Source organism: Nuphar pumila, chromosome 5 (assembly GCF_984573655.1).
Source record: "Nuphar pumila chromosome 5, dmNupPumi1.hap1.1, whole genome shotgun sequence".
Lineage (NCBI taxonomy): Eukaryota > Viridiplantae > Streptophyta > Magnoliopsida > Nymphaeales > Nymphaeaceae > Nuphar > Nuphar pumila.
In genome coordinates this window covers 100042554-100060869 of record NC_143253.1, presented here as the reverse complement: position 1 = coordinate 100060869, position 18316 = coordinate 100042554, and positions in this window count along the sequence as shown.

Here is an 18316-nt window from a genome sequence, read left to right as displayed (position 1 = left end):
AGGACGCCGACGCCGGAGAGCACCGGTTCACGGAGGACAGCGACGCCGGAGGACGGTCGGCAATCGCTGGAGGACGTCGGCGCCGGTTCACGGAGGACGACGATGCTGGTTCACGGAGGACGGCGACGCTGGTTCACGGAAGATGACGGCGACGCTGGTTCACGGAAGATGACGGCGCTGGTTCATGGAGGACGGCGCCGGAGAGCATCGGTTCACGGAGGACGGTGACGCCGGTTCACGGAAGACGACGACGCCGGTTCACGAAGGACGACAACGCCGGTTCACGGAGGACGGCGATGCCGGAGAGCACCGGTTCACAGAGGACGATATAAGTCTGGCGACGAGGCAGAGCGATCATTCTGTGCAATGCCTGTCGGGTGCGGTATAAGTCCAGCTTATTGCTGCCGGAATACCGCCCGACAGGGATCATTTTTTTTTTTTTTTTTAAATTTAGCGACGGATAATGTTCGTCGCTAATCTGTTGCAAATTAGCGACAGACTTAACGACATATAAGTTTTTTCCGCTAATTAGCGAGCAAAAATTCGCGATGGTCTCTATCCATTGCTAATTCGTCGCTAAACAGTTTAGCGACGAATTAACGATGGATATAAGCTGTCGCTAATCCACGATTTTCTTGTAGTGCTAGTGAGGTATAATTTACATGTAGGGATGCAAGATCCAGATCAGCTAAATACATACAAAAGTCGGATCAGGATCAGGATCAGGTCAGAACAGTAAAAAATCATAAAAGTGGCATACTAATCCAGTCCATTTGTATCCTTATTTACATGTCATGTCAGGCTTTGAGTTGGGCTTGAACTCAGGATTTGTGTTCGGATGTGAAAATACTAGAACCAAATTCGAGTTGGTTAAGTTATCATACTTGACTTTCTCGCCCCAAATCCGACTAAACAGAATTTGATCTGGTTGGATATCTGACGGGAGCCAGATCCTTTACATCCTTAACGGAGAAACCAAATTTTCCAAAGAACTTTGACTGGACATTCTCTAGGTAAGTTGTGGGGGCATGAACCAATGAAAGCTAAATTCATAATAAAGACATTTTAGGCCTTGTGATACTGGATCTGCTGAAAATGAGTAAAATCTATCAATTTTCATGTTAAAAGGTAACTCAATTAGATTAGACCCAATCTTGACTCGTGTTTAACCATATTTTCACAAAAATCTCACATGGACCCGACTAGACCCGACTGTATCCTACTCAGGTTTAGATATGCATAACCCAGATCCAACAACATGAGTTGGTTTCAGTTCTGACCTTCTAGGTCCAATTAGTTAAATGGACCAGATAGAGAGCCTTTCGGTTTTCTATCTACACAGAAAAAAAAATGATCGGATCTTAGCTAAACCTCACCGAACTTGGGTCCAATATCTGAGTTTGGACCCAATAACTCTAGATCTAGTCAAATTGTATTTGCTTCATCATCGTGGTTGTCTCGGGCCGATCCTTCGAAATGGAGCTTGTGCAATGCGAAGCTCTACTGAGTGGAAAATGCATCGAGTGTAGAAACATGCAGTATGCGTTCGCTTGATCGGTGACATGCGGTGGTAGCACGACATGCGATAGGCATCAGTATCATCGTTGTGTGGCGACACAGACATGAAACATTGTTCGTTAAGCAATGTCAGTGGATCAAAGGATGTTGCCTTTGGAGATTTGGTTAAGGACCTCTTGGCTTGCAGGATTTTCCCACGAGTAGTGGTTGGATGCACGTGAGTGCGTGTGGCTTAGGGCTAATTCCCTCAAGGATCACATTAGGTGATTCCAACTAAGTATGATGACTCGAGGCTAGGCGAGTGAATGCCTAGGCATCGATGAATGAGTCTGGGTGGTGCTCCTCGCTATGGTGTTCAATCATCAACTGGTCTTCGGACTGGGGGCCGCAAGGTCATGTTCCTTCAGTGATGAGGTTGTGCTATGTCGTGCATATGGAGCTGCAATACAGTTCATGGCAAGCAAAGCTAAGGCAAAGTTTGTGCCTCTTTCAGAAGTGATAGCTGGGTATGAGACAGGTATGCACTAAGCGGCATGGACTACATGGAATGCACATTTGAAAATGCGCTTGATCAGCTTCTGCTAGGCAACTGCGCATAGGGTGGTGCACAAGGCCAATGAAAATGATTCAACACATGAAAAGATGTTGGTACGCGGCCTTTGGCCGTTAGGCTAGCCAGCTTGAGTAGTTTGACACATCGCGGGTTTGCGATGCATTCTATACTTGTGATAAAACGATAGAAAGGCTTGTGGCGGTAAGGAAGGACCATCGTGCCGCATTAGCTTATTAAAAAAAGTAAGCCTGTGACAATGGTGATAACAATAATATATCAACATGAACTCCTTCGCACCGCACTGGCTTTGTCTGGTAGGAATAAATAGTGCACATCACCTTGTATTGGGACGTTGCAGATTCAAAACCTAATGGTATAGTTGTTTAACTGGTAGGGGTCTACCTAACGCCAGCTAGTTTTTAAAAACAAAAAAGCAAAAAACAATAATGTATGAAACGTCAACAATTTGTGGTTCGACAATAATTTTTTCTGTTTCCCTAAAAAAAAGGGCTTAATTTTTTTTTCTTTTAAGGTCAATATATTGGAACATGATGCCTAAATTTTTGAATGATCTCTAAGCATTTATTAGTCTAAAAGACTCTCATAAGGAATGCACAATCAACTGAGTCAGCTTGGGCTCGGCTTGTGGCTTGTCCATGTCATAAATGAGTCAAACTTGTACTAGCTTAGCTCATATGAGCAAACGAGCCGAGCTTGATCGGCCTATTGATCTCAATAAGACTCTCTTCATTTTACAGGCTTTTTGGACCCGCCCCACCCCTTTACCACTTTTCGAACAATGGAACTAAGGTTTTTTAGTTCGCTCGATGGATCTTTTCTTGAATGGACCTCCCCCTTAGTTTGGCTCGACGACGATCTTTTGATGTCTTCGCTCATCAGTCCACCACCACACTCTCGGGGCCCATGCCATCGCTTGATCTCTCCTCAGATGGACCTCCCCCTCACCTCACCCTGATGGCCGACTGCGATCTTCTGATGTCATCGAACACCCGACCACCACCATTATAAAACCACTCCCGACGAAATCATCAGAGGGGGGGGGGGGGGGGGGGAGAAGTTTAATAAAAAATAGAAAGGTAAGGGGAGACAGTTCCCCCATTTGAGAAATTGCCTTCCCTGTAAGTGTCGGGGGGATGAGAGTAAACCTCACCCCCATAATGGATGGGGGGGGGGGTGAGGTTATCCTCACCCACTGTGAGGGCCTGATCCTCCACTCGATGATCAACATTGAGCGACAGAGAGAGAGAGAGGCACAAAAAAAAATTGAGAGGAGTAGCAAAGAGGAGGGAAGCTTATAGGAACTCCATTGGCTATATCGGGTATGGTTTTTCTTCCTTTCTTTTTCCAATCAAACATAGGGCCAGTAGCCATGGCTGCCGGCAGGTTACAGGTGTAGAAAAAAATGGGGAAAACCCCAACAGAGCTGCAAAGAGAGAGAGAGAGAGAGAGAGAGAGAGAGAGAGATGACAGTCGCCAGTGGCTGGCCCCTCTACAACAAAGAGAGAGTCAGCTCCGGTAGCCGACCCCCCTATGTTTGAGAAGAAAAGGAAGGACAAAAGGGGTGGTGCCCCTTCCATCATATTTTTTTTATATGGACGACCAGACCGAATCAGGTAAGAATATATATATATATATATATATATATATATATATATATATATATATATATATATATATATATATATATATATATATATATATATATATTATGTACGAGGTTGAACCGATACAGACCGAACCAGTATGGGTGTGAACCCGACCAAGTCGGGTCTGACTGGGTCTCGGTTCTTAGTTTAGATCTAGTTTGATCTGGATCAGTCCGAATCTAGATCCAGTTTGATCTAGTCAGCCTAGACTGATCCAAATTGAACTAGATCCAGACAGAGTTGGGTTTGGATTTGGATCTGAATCCAAATCAAAACTAGATCTAGTTTGGATCAAAACTGGATCTGATTCGAATCAGTAGTGAATCCATATCATAACTTGGATACAGATCCAACTAATGGATCAGTTTTGGATCCAGATCAGAATTGGGTCTGGATCCAGTCTAATAGTTCTGGATCTGAATCAGAGTTAGATTCAGATCCAAACTGGATTGATCAGTTCAGGATTCAGATCAGGACTAAGTCTGGATCCAATCTGATAGTTTTGGATCCAATTTGTGAGTAATTATGAATTTTAATAATCCAATTGAGTTTCTAACCTAACCTAGATGAGTCAAGAATAGGTTTGGTAAACCTAGTGCTCTAAGCTCAGATCGAACCTGTTTTAACTTAGGATGAGTTGGGTCAAATCATAGGAGTCAAAATAACTAAATTATCCTTGTGTGTACCCAAGATCCGATTAAGTAAAATGGGCATAACTTTGCACTCTGAACTCATAATTGAGTGAGGTTTGGTGTATTGGACTCATATCATAGAGAAAAATATTTGTGTCCTTTGGTTCTGATCAAATTAGAGGCACAAAAATTGAGGTTTGATGAGTCAACTTGAGAGTATTTTGGTAATTTTATCAAAATATGAGAAGTTATCTATATTAATATGAACATGCTTTTATGATGATCAGATCCTAGTATTAGAGCCTCACGAGACTCGATTACAATAAGTGCACATCATTCGTATTTGAGGTAAGGGATATTATAAAAAATTTTAGTTGTGCATGAATATTTTTGCGTTGCATGTTATTGCTGGTGTTGTGTATTAGCATGATTAGAAAGATAGCTCTTGAGTGTAAACATAATATGCATAAAATGACCATGCATAAAATTATGAGATGATTACATACACATGTTAGTCTTGATATATCATACATATTAGAAAGATATTATTTTTGTGATAGCATATCTATATTATAAATTACAAATAACATGCATCATGGTAAGATTGTGATTAGACTTGAGTCCCTTTAATCTAATCATATTATGTGTCTTTTACATTGAGATTAGCATGTATAACCCCTTAAATCTCAAAAGTGGTGACCTGTAGAAATAGCTACCTAGTTCGCAGTGAGAGTGCAACCACCATGGAGAGTGGGTCGTGATAGATTTAATAATGTAGAAACTCTATATCGTTGCGTGCTTAGTATGAGATAAGTGTGAACCCTAATGTCATTATAAAATTGAGAGTAAGATCTGTCGTAATCATTTCATGATATCACTCATGAGAGAATGAGTGAAACACAAGTTTGAGAATATAATTTAATACATGAACTTAAGATATCACTTAGGGTTATATTCATACAGTGTTTGAGACTCTAGACAACCATGAATGGTTGAAAGCCATCATAGTTAGGATGTATCGTGACCCATGACGAGATTTAGATTAAGCCTGACCTCTTAGCCAACTATCGGTGGGTCCCCTTTTTGTTGCACTGTAGTGCCTGATGGTCCGGGGATCACTGATAGTATATGGTTCATAGTCTGGTCAACATATATAATTGAAGTGTTCTACACGGGTTGCTATACCCATAGACAACTATGATCGATATGGCTGGCCTAATATTTTACTTTGGTGTGAGTGAGTATTTAGAGAGTTTAAAGGGAGATAATTAAAATATACAAACCTTGTGTAGTGTGTAGAAAGCTAAACTCAGATTAGGGGCTTAGAGCCCACTACAGTTGTAAGTTAAAGTCTTTATTTGCTTATAATTATTCTTTACTAGGTTGTAGGCTCCCCCCTTATATAATTACAACTATAGGTTACAAGCACACTAGCCCACGAAGGACGTGATCGACTACTTTAGCAGAGTGCTTGGCAGTTTTCATTTTCTTATCATTTAACATTCATGTACTTGTTATTTTCTTATGTTATGAATAACGAACTTTGTAAAAGAAAGTGAGTTATTGGAAAAAGAATAAAAAAAATTATAGACATGTCTTTTCTATGTGAACTTTGTATGCTTTCTCTTTGGGAAGTAATACCAACCAGACTCGGATTCTTGAGGTCTCAGATCGGGGTATTACAAAATGGTATCACAGCTAGGTTCACACAAAAAAGTTTATCATTCATAACAAGTTCAATGACATAGAATATGATATAACTCATTGCTCGCTAAATACACATTAGTGATTAAGTTGCTTTATGATTAGAAATGGCTAGCACAAGTGATAATAAGAGAGACCCTAGGGCACAAGTATCTTCTGAGCTTTCAGTCCTAGGGTGAGATCAGTTTGTCACTGCAATGACAATGGGTACTAGAGTCATGTCGAGTATAAATCAAATAGTTAGAGAATTAACACCACAACCCCCACCGATTTATATAATAGCAGAGGAAAGAGATGAATACCAATAGGACTACCCTGGCACTATTTAAAGGTGACGATCATAGTCTTGCAGGTGACAGCCCTAGCCCTACAGGTGAGGGACTCACTAGTCCCACTGTTAGAGAGCTCGATCAGTGCATGGGTGAATGATGAGGGATTGGATGGTGGCTCGAGGAAGAGTCTCAAGAAGAGCATCTCCCAGTGTGAACTCTATGTCTTAGGGAGGGTGTAGAATGACTAGTGTACAAGGATGACATAAGTCCTGAACCAGCCATATGGCTATCATGAGCACAACAAATCAAAGATTTTTAAATTCGACTATGGAGTTTTTTGCTGAAAAAACCAAGAGAGTGACAATACAAGCCACAGTAGCAGCATGGCATGATCCACAAGTGAATGAAAGTGGCCCAGGACTAGTACATGGATGAACAACAAGGAGGCGAGAATGAAGATCACACTCTTACGCCTACCTCACCTACCTACACTCACGCTTCTCCTCTATACAATGTGGGTACTCTTCCTGTGCCTGAAGATCTCACTATTAATTTCGCGTCACATACCTACACTCATGCTTCGCCCCCATATAACTTGAATGTTCTTTCTATGCCTCACCCTCAGCAGACGCAAAGGAGTTCAGGGAGAGAAGCAAGTTTTAGTTGGATTGAAAAGTGATATGATGTCACATTTAGTAATGCTTAGTTTTATTTGGTCTATTTCAATTATCTCTTGTTTTGCTTTGTTTCTTTCTTACTTGTCTAATATTATTTTCTTTATTTGTACTAGGATGATTAATGAAAAAAATAATGTACTAAATAAGTCATAATTGCTTGCATGTGATGGAATTTCATGCAAATATAACCTAATTGACTCAAATAATGATAAATTAATTACGTGATAATTTTAATGTAGCACATGTGTTGTTTGACTCTACAACTACGCATAATGTTACCACCTTAACCTTTAGAAAACGATTACGAGTTGCATCTTTACGATTCACTATTTCTTACTTGATAGAAATACTTATAGACGAGTCCACTATAGTGGATACTGTGTACAACAACAGTTTAGTGAAAATAGAGAACCGTGAGTTGTCGATAAACTTGTTGCAACTTGATTTTAAAGATATAGACGTTGTCCTAGGTATGGACTGGTTGTCGGACCACAATGCTATTATTGATTGCAGAAAGAAGTGTGTTAGTTTTCAAAAACCCCCAGACTCCAACTTTCACATGTCAAGGTGTTAGAAAACTATCTAGGCCAACAATCATATCATGCTTGAAGGCCAATAAATACATTCAAGAAGGATAAATTGGATTTCTGGCTTACATGAAGATCGACAGGAGAGAGAACCTCACCATATCAAATGTGGACATAGTTCAAGAATATGCAGATATTTTTTTAAAAAAAACTACGATATCTCTTTTCTGATCAAGAGATTGAGTTCCAAATCGATCTCATCTCAGGAATAACACACATTTAAAAAGCTCATTATTGGATATGACCTGTAAAACTTAAGGAACTCAAGGAGCAACTGTAAGAATTATTGAAGAAAGGTTTTATACGACCATTAATATCTCTTTGGGGTGCTCCAATTTTGTTGGTCAAGAAGAAGGACCGATCACTGCAAATGTGTATAGATTATCGGTAATTGAATGCAGTGACCATAAAGAATAAATATCCTTTGTCTCAGATTGCTGACTTATTCGATTAACTTCAAAGAGCTGCATATTTTTCGAAGTTGGATCTGAGATCGAATTATCATCAACTGAAGATTAAGGAAGAAGATATGGTTAAGACAACGTTCAAATCAAGATACAACTATTATGAATTTTTGGTCATGCATTTTAGTCTGACTAATGCACCAACAACCTCTATGGATATGATGAATAAAGTTTTCAGAATATATTTAGATAAGTTCGTAGTAGTATTTATCGATGACATCCTTAATTCAACCACGAGGGGCACAACACGAGGAACACCTGATGATTGTTCTGCAGACACTCACAAAACATCTGCTCTATGAAAATTTTTTAAAGTATGTGTTTTGGTTAGAGCAGGTCACCTTCCTTGGACATATTGTATCTAAAGAGGGAATTATGTTAGACCTTGAGAAGATTAAAGCAGTCACCAATTAGGCTAGACCTAAGAATCCTTCAAAGATTCATAGTTTTTTGAGATTTGCTGGGTATTATCGTCGATTTATAGAAGGATGTTCTATGTTGACAACTTCAATTACGAAACTCACTAAGAAGCATATAAAGTTTGAGTGAAATAACAAGTGTGAGCGAAGTTTTCAAGAGATAAAAAAGCGTTTGACCACTGCTCCTATTTTGGTCATACATTCTGGATCTAGAGGCTTCACTATTTACAATGAAGCTTCTTATAAGGGATTGGGTTGCGTTCTGCTGCAGTATGGTAAGGTAATAGCTTATGCATCTCGTCAACTAAAAACACATGAAGTTAACTATCCAATGCATGACTTAAAGCTTGCAATGGTGATATTCACCCTTAAGATATGAAGACACTACCTATACGGTGAATAATTTAAAATTTTTACTGATCATCAAAGCCTCAAATACTTGTTTTCACAAAGAGACTTGAACTTGAGACAGAGGAAATGATTTATATTTTTAAAAGATTATGACTTCAAGCTAAAATATCACCCAAAAAAGGTTAATATAGTCGTTGACGCTCTTAACAGAAAGTCAAGAGCATTGGCCAAACTCATAGATTGAGATTTGTTTTCTCTAATCGCTCATCAAAAAGCAGAAGCTCGATACTTGTCAGGTCGATTATTATTTTTGCAAACCACATTAAGGCTGGAATTGTGAGAGCAAATTAAGGAAAAGTAACCCTTAGATTCAGAGTTGGCCCAAGTTAGAAAAAGAATTTTAGAAAGTGAGAAGTCAGACTTCAAGGTTGACGATCAGGATCTTCTTAGATTTCGTCATAGAGTGTGCATTCCTAAAGACGATGAGCTCAGGAATCAACTGTTGGATGAGGCACACCACTTTAGATATCTCATTCACCCCAGTATTACCAAAATATATCAAGATCTTAAAGATACATTTTGGTAGAGCGAAATGAAGAGAGACATTTCTGAGTTTGTAAGCAAATGTCTAGTAAGCCAACAAGTGAAGATTAAGCACCAACGATCCAGAGGACTATTACAACCACTTCCCATACCTAAATAGAAATGGGCATATGTTACTATGGACTTTGTCTCAGGACTTCCAAAGACTAAGAATGTGATGGATTCAGTATGGGTGATTGTAGATAGGCTAACTAGGTCGACTCACTTCTTGGCTTGTAAGACGACTGACACTTGTAACCAGTTGGCCCAACTTTTTATAAGAGAGATAGTCAAACTTCATGGAGTATGATCATGCATTTATTTTAGCATTTAAATCATTTAATTCATGGATGATCCAATAAGAAATTGATTTAAAAATCTCACGTTTATCATTAGTTTCGAGAAAACACGCGAAAAGATAAAATTTGGAAAAAACATAAATTGCAAGTTAATTTTGCGAATTAGGTTGTTTAGAAATTAGCATTCATATTTTTCTTTAGGATTTAGATTTTTAGCAAATTAGGTTTGAAAAAATAAATTAGCGTAATAGTTTTTAGAAAGTTTAAATAGTTTAGGTAAATTGTAAGTTTTTAGAGTTTTTTAGAAAATGTTTTGTTTTTAAGCTCCTTTTGGAATTTTGTAAGAATAGTAAGAGTTAGAGCAAAACCCCCTCTCTTTAAATAGTTCATGTAGGGTTTCAGAGGGGTTGTCCTCCCTTGAAGAAACCAAGCACCTCTTCTCTCAACCCTTCTTCCCCACCGGTTGCTTATTTTTCCTTCTTCCTTCCTCCTCTTCTCTCAACCTTTCTTTCGTTAGTGGACTTCTCCTCAACGGGCGACGTTAACGCAAGGGAGAGGCCATTCTCCTCTCAACCAAGTCTTAAACGTGTGGTAAGCTCCCTCTTCTTCTTTCTTCTTCCCCCTTCTCATCTCACGAGTTTTTTTTAGTGTAATTCATTTGCATCGTGTGCTTGCTTCCTCCTGCATTTTCATTGCATTTTACTTCATTTAGCATATGCATCATTTGCATCTATGCACATCATATTCATCGGTTGCGTAGTCACCATGAAATCATCTGATTTCATGGTGAATTAGCTGCCGTCAAAATCAAATCGACTAGGATCATTGAGAATCATTGGAATCAGATTTTTAGATCACCAACATTGTTACAGATTTGGCCTGATTCCTCTTGCTCCACCAGATTCGCCCTATGTTTATGCCGAAATAGCTATGAATCTGCTGGATTCCACTCTACAGTTGCCGTGAATCCATCTCTGAGTGAGTTCAGATCAGATCCAATATTGGATTTGATTTATTGTGAAACCAGAACCTGCATCTGTTGTATTTCACTTTGAATTTCCCTAATCGACTTGAAAATACGATTTCACGATCCAACTTTTCCTCTTCTCTTCTGTCAAAAACCCTCATCATCCGCCGTGAATCAGGCCTGCCGGAATCCATCATCTGGACTTGTTATGAAAATGCTCTGCCATGAAATCATTTTGAGTTTCATGGCTGTTTCATTTTAAACTTCACGGCAGGCCATTTCATTTTGAGCTTCATGGCTATTTCATTTTGAATTTCACGGTAGTGGTTTTGCAACTTCACGGTTGTTTCATTTTATAATTCACGACAACCACTTCATCGGCTGCTTTGAATTTCACGGCAGCTTGTTCCTTTGATTTTCACAGCAATGGTTTTTTTCAATTTCATAACAACATTTCATTCTACATCTTTGCGACATTTTAGGCATTGCATTTTAGGTATTTTAGGTATTTTTGATTTTTACATTTTGCATATCGTTTATTTTTGCATATTTTTGTGTATCTTACATTTTTAGCACAATGTTAGTTTTTCGTCTTTCGCTACTTGTGTGTTCGCGTTTTGCAGGATAGCGTGGAGTGAAGGCAAGCGAGCAAGACACGTGGTGGCGTGCATCCGACATGAGACACGAGACATGAGCATAGAAGATTGTTTTTACTTTTCTTTTAGAATTAGGAATTTAATTTTCATTTAATTTTTGGGTTTGTAATAAAACCATTTTAAACCCTCTACATAAGGTAATTTTGATGTAATAGCTAAGTAGTTTCCTTTTTCATACTTTTCTATTTTTGGCAATAAAGAATAGTTTAGTTGCGTGTTTGAATAGGAAGTATCCTCCGTCCCCTGAGATCGACCTGGACTCCACCACTCGTGCAAGCCGGTTTTATTTTTATTGTCTGGCTTTCACGTTGTTTTCATGTAAAAATATCTTTCAAAATTATTTTATAAAAACTGACATCAAATTTTGGCGTCGTTGTCGGGGAACAACAAAATACGAATATTTACTTTATTGTCTTGTGTTTTTTCTCATAATTTAGGTTACTAGTTTAATTTAGTTCATTAATTAGGATTGCTTAGTTTACTTTTCTGTTGATTAATTAGGATTGTTTAGTTTTCTTTTCATACTTAAGATTAGAACCACATGTTTTTGTTACGACACTGAAGTCGTACATGATACTTCAAGTACAAGGTTTTGATGATGAGCAAGTGAAATCAACTGCATTTCAGCTAAGACAATAAAGACATTGAAGAATTTGAAGAAGAATCTTTGAAGACTAGTGTGCAAATGTTAAATTCATTATAAGTCTTAGATTCTTGTAAGAGCCTTACTTAGAGTGCATATTTAAGTTGTTTTTTACCTAAAAAGTCTTTAGAAAAACTTTTCTAAAAGAACCCTTCATGAAAATCTTTTTAGAAAACTCTTTTATTAAATTTCCGTGTTTATTAGTCGACCAATAAACTCACCAGTCGACTAATCCTTTCGCGCCATATTTTCTAAAAAATCATTTTTGTCAAATTAGTCGACCGAAGGTTTTATCAGTCGACTGGACAGAACATGTGTTTTCTGGAAATTTAGCAGCAGTCGACTAATGCTTTTATCAGTCGACCAGACAAAATGTATGTTTTTCAGAAGATTTTAGCAGCAGTCGATTGAAAGGTTTTTCAGTCTACTGATGATATTATCAGTCGACTAATTTTATCTTTAGTCGACTAAGTTTCAAAAGTTCAGATTTTCAAACGGCTTGATAAACAGATCAATCGACCGACGATAACTGTCAGTCTACTAATAACTAACTATTAGTCGACTAATTTTGCCGTTTTTCCTGAAACTTCAAAAAGGCGTGTCTTTTCATTTTTCAAACGTTTTGATCGTTCAAAATAGACTGTTTTGACAACCTTTCATACCCTCAACGTATGAAAACTTTCAACTATAAATATGACTGTATTTTACACTCAAAACAACAAAAATTCAATCAATTTGAATCAATTACTCTTTGCTTTTCACTCATAATCATTTTCTCACTCACGTGATATTTTTTACTTCAATTTTTCACTCAAATTCCTTTGAGAGATAGTGAATTCGTGAGTAGAGTATTTCAACAACCTCAAAAGCCAATTGCATCTCATTTGCATTCAAAAGAAGGACTCATAGGTTGTATTGTAAGTTGTTACTTATTTTCTGTAAAAGAAAGGACTCCTTGGTTTAAAGGAGTTGTTTGCTTTCAGTAGGTGTGTTACTGAAAGTGAGACCAAATTTGGTATGTATGATCTTGTAGTTACACAAGGTTGATAGTGGAAATCTCAAGCTGGTTTTGCTTGGGGACTGGATGTAGGTCGGGAAAGACCGAACCAGGATAAATTCTGTGTTCTTTGTGTGTTTGCTTTTCAAATTGCAAAATCCTTAAATATTCCGCAGACAATTTTTAAAAGCACTATTAACCCCCCTTTAGTGCTTGTTGCCTCGATCCTACTGCACTTTCATTTGGTATCAAAGCCGGTTTGCTATTCTTTTGATTTGATCATCATCTAGCATGGCAACTACAATATCTCAACACAAAGAAGGATGCTCCTCTGTTCGTCCTCCTCTCTTTGATGGAACAAACTATGGATACTAGAAAGTGAGAATGACAATATTCTTGCAATCCATGGATCTCGATATTTGGAGAGTTGTTTCAGATAAATACCAAACTCCATCAATTGATTTCAGCCGATGGACTGATGAAGAAAAGAAGACTGCTTCACTTAATGCCAAGGCAATGAATGCATTATATTGTGCTGTTGACAAGGTAAAGTTCAATTGCATCTCCCAATGCTCTACAGCAAATGAAATCTGGCATACTCTTCTCGTGACTCACGAAGGTACGTCAAAGGTAAAAGAATCTAAAATCGCCTCTTTGGTTCATAAATTTGAATTGTTTAAAATGAAGCAAAATGAATCTATATCGGACATGGTAACAAGAATGACCGATATAACTAACACTCTGAAATCCCTTGGAAAAGAATATTTACAAGTGGATTTAGTCAGAAAGATCCTAAGGTGTTTAACTCCTGAATGGGAGAGAAAAACCACTGCTATTGAAGAGGCAAATGATTTAAACACTCTCACTCTTGAAGATTTGGTTGGTAACTTAATGACATATGAAGTTCAACTTCAAGACAGACAAGAAGAAGAACCCAAGAAGAAATCTCTTGCTTTTAAGGCTACTTCTGACTTTGAAAATTCAGAGGAAGATAAAGATGAAGATATTGCTCTCATCACAAGGCAATTCAAAAGATTCATCAAAAGGGAAAGATTTCAAAGAAAGGTAAAGAAAGCAGATTCTTTCAATCCCAATGAAGTCAAGTGCTTTAACTGCAAAAAGGCAGGACATATCAAGAAAGATTGTCCTCTTCTCAAAATCAAGCCCAAGGACCAATTCAAGAAGAAAAAGGCATTTCAAGCATGTTGGGATGATAGTGACTCCTCTTCCGATGAAGAATCAAATGAAGAAGTCGCTAACATGTGTTTTGTAGCACAAGAAGATTCGGTAAGTCAATTTGAATATGATGATTTATTAGAAGCATTTAATGACTTATATGCTAAATTTAAGAGTCTAAGTTCTAAAAACAAAGAGTTAAAAACTGAGAATTCAACTCTTAACTCTCAAAACAAAGTGTTACTTCAAGAGATAGAAGATCTCAAGAAGGAAAACTCTTGTCAAGCATTTAAGATAAAAGAAATTGGAACAAGAACCAATCTCTTATAAATAGAAACAACTAGTCTAAAAGAAAAATCAAATGATCTTCTTTCTATAGTGACCAAATTCACAAATGGTCAAGAGAATCTAGAAAGACTTCTTGGTTCTCAAAGATGCTTGGTTAATAAAACCAGATTGGGATATAGCTTCTTTGATACTCAAAATAGACCAAACTATGTTGTGAAGAATCAAAGACGATATTCTCAACCATTTGTTCATAGAACTAAATTTTCCAGTTCTAATAGAAATGCATCTAATCATGGAACTTATAATGCTTATAAGCCTAGACATGATTATTCGAGAAATGCTAAATCTTGTTATAGAAAGAATACTTTTTATCAAAGGAAACCAAAATCCAAATGGATATGGGTTCCTAAGACTAACTCTCATGGACCCAAAAATAGAAAGGGGTCAAATGCTTTGTCTTCTAATTTTGTTGTAGGTACACAAAATAAGGAGCAAATGAATATTGGACAACGGTTGTTCCAAACATATGACTGGAAGGCCGAAGTTATTTTTCACCCTCTAAAATAAGGATAGAGGAACCATCACCTTTGGTGACAATAACAAGGGAAAAGTAATAGGTATTGGTAATCCAAAATTTTCCTTGATAGAAAATGTTCTTTTAGTAGATGGTTTAATGCATAATTTATTATCTATTAGTCAATTATGTGATAAAGGTTTTCATGTTTCTTTTGAAAATGATTTATGCTTAATTTCTGATTTTCAATCTAAAAAGATCATTTTTAAAGATAAAAGAAGGAACAATGTGTATGAACTATATCTAGATGAGTTACCCACTTTTAATGAAAAATGTCTTATTGTTTCAAATGAAATTCAATGGTTATGGCACAAGAGACTTGGACATGTTAACTTTAAAATTATTTCCAAGTTATCCAAGAATGATCTTGTTAGAGGCCTACCTAAAATACCATTTAAGAAAGATCACTTATGTGATGCTTGCCAAAGGGGTAAACAAATCAAGAGTTCTTTTAAAGCAAAAGATATAGTTTCAACAAAACGTCCTCTTGAACTTTTATATTTAGATCTATTTGGACCATCTAGAATTCAAAGTTTGAATAGTAGCAAGTATGCTTTTGTTATAGTAGATGATTATTCTCGGTTTACATGGGTGATTTTTCTAAAAAGCAAAAATGATGCTTTTTCGGAATTTTCTAAACTTTGTAGAAGAATTACAAATGAAAAAACTACATCTACAATTAAAATTCGTAGTGATCATGGTGGTGAATTTGAAAATGAATCTTTTCTAAAGTATTGTAATTTACATGGTATATCTTATAACTTTGCTTTTCCTAGAGCGGCTCCACAAAATGAAGTTGTTGAAAGAAAGAATAGAACTTTGCAAGAATGTGCTAGAATCATGCTTCAAGATAAAAATTTACCAAAATACTTTTGGGCTGAAGCTATAAATACATGTTATGTTTTCAACCGTGTTCTTATTCTACCAATTTTACATAAAACATGTTTTGAATTGTATTATGATTGTATACCAAAAATCTCATATTTCAAAATTTTTGGTAGTAAATGCTTCTTGTTAAATACCAAAGATAATCTTGATAAATTTGATTCAAAATCAGATGAATCAATATTTCTTGGATATTCTTCTAGAAATAAAGTTTAGCGTATTTTTAATAAAAGAACATCTTGCATTGAAGAATCTTTACATGTTGCATTTGATGAGAATTGTGAGCAAGTTATACCTCTAAGCGAAGGAGAAAAAATAATACTTCAAGAAGAACCCTTGATAGAGAGTGCTTCTCAAGAAAATATTCCTCTTCAACCGGTTTGGAAAGAAGATCATAATCATCCACATGAAAAAGTTATTGGAGAAATAAAGAGTGGTGTCCAAACTAGAAGGCAATTAGAAAAATATATTGCAAATGTTGCTTTCATATCTAAAATAGAACCAAAGAATATCAATGAGGCTTGTGATGATGAATTTTGGCTTTTGGCCATGTCTGAAGTACTTAACCAATTTACTAGGAATGATGTTTGGGATCTAGTTGATAGACCAAAGGATCATCTAGTAATTGGAACAAGATGGGTCTTCCGAAATAAGCTGGATGAAAATGGCAAAGTCATTCGAAACAAAGCAAGACTAGTAGCACAAGACTATAATCAAGAAGAAGGCATAGATTTTGATGAAACCTATGCACCAATGGCTCGATTAGAGTCAATTCGAATGATGCTTGCTTTTGCTAGTTACATGAACTTCAAGTTATATCAAATTGATGTTAAGAGTGCATTCTTAAATGGACACATCAATGAAGAAGTTTATGTAGAGCAACCTCCAGGCTTTGAAAATGAGAAATATCCAGAAAAAGTCTACAAATTAAAAAGAGCTTTGTACAGACTTAAACAAGCACCAAGAGCGTGGTATGAAAGACTATGATTTTTTTTAGAAAAATCTGGTTTTTCCATTGGTCGAGTAGACTCCACTTTATTTATTAAAAATCTTAATTCATATATTCTTATTATGTAAATTTATGTTAATGACATAATATTTGGTTCTACTAATGATTTTCTTTATAAAGAATTTGCTAAAGCTATGCAGGAAGAGTTTGAAATGAGCTTGATGGGCGAATTAAACTACTTCCTTGGACTTTAAATAAAGCAAACTGAAGAAGAAATCTTCATCAATCAGGCTAAGTATACAAAAGAACTTCTCAAGAGATTTGGAATGGACTCATCAAAATCAAGAAGGAATCCTATGAGTACAACTACTTCTCTTGATAAAGATGAAAATGATAAAAGTGTAGATACTAAGCTCTACAAAGGTATGATCGGATCTCTATTATACTTAACTGCTAGTCGACCTGATATTATGTTTAGTGTTTATATGTATGCAAGATTTCAAGCTAATCCAAAGGAATCTCATTTAACTGCAGTAAAACAAATTCTTTGATATTTGAAAGATACTTTAGATTTTGGTTTGTTTTACCCAAAATCATCTTCCTTTGATTTAGTTTCATATAGTGATGTAGATTTTGCAGGAAGTAAATCCGATCGCAAGAGTACTAGCGGAACTTGTCATTTCATAGGAAATTCCTTAGTCTCTTGGTTTAGTAAAAAGCAAAATTCAGTGTCACTCTCAACAACTGAAGCAGAATATATAGCGGCTAGTTTAGAGTGTTCACAAGTACTATGGATGAAACAAACCTTAAAAGATTTTGGTTTGAATTACTCCACAACAACCATTTATTGTGATAACACTAGTGCTATAAATCTTTCGAAAAATCCTGTTCAGCACTCAAGAACTAAGCATATTGAAGTTAGACATCATTTCTTAAGAGATCATGTGTTAAAAGAAGATATTTCATTAAATTTTATTTCCACTAAAGAAAAACATGCCGATATTTTCACTAAACCACTTAAAAATGAAGATTTTATGAGAATTAGGAGAGAACTAGGCATTTGCTCATTTTTGGATTTATAAAAATGCTGATTTTTGAACAAAATCTCAAAATCGCACATTATTAGTCGACTGATAAAATTTAGTCGACTGATGCTTTAAAAATTTTTAGAATGAATCGCACCATATTAGTCGACCGATAAATTTCTAGTTGACTGATGTTTTATTTTTTTTTTTAAATTTTAACTGAAGGGACCCGATACCCCTTGGATTTTTTTTAACACCCGTTTTTTTGGCATCGTTTCCTTTTTGTACCTTTTGTTTTTTTTTTTAAAAGGAACAAAACCCTTAAAACGAAACCCCCTCTCTCTATCTCTCCTCTCTCTCTTCCGAAAAACCCTCAGAGTGCCGTTCGAACCTATCCTCACCGGAATTTTCTGGCCGTGACAGGGAAACGC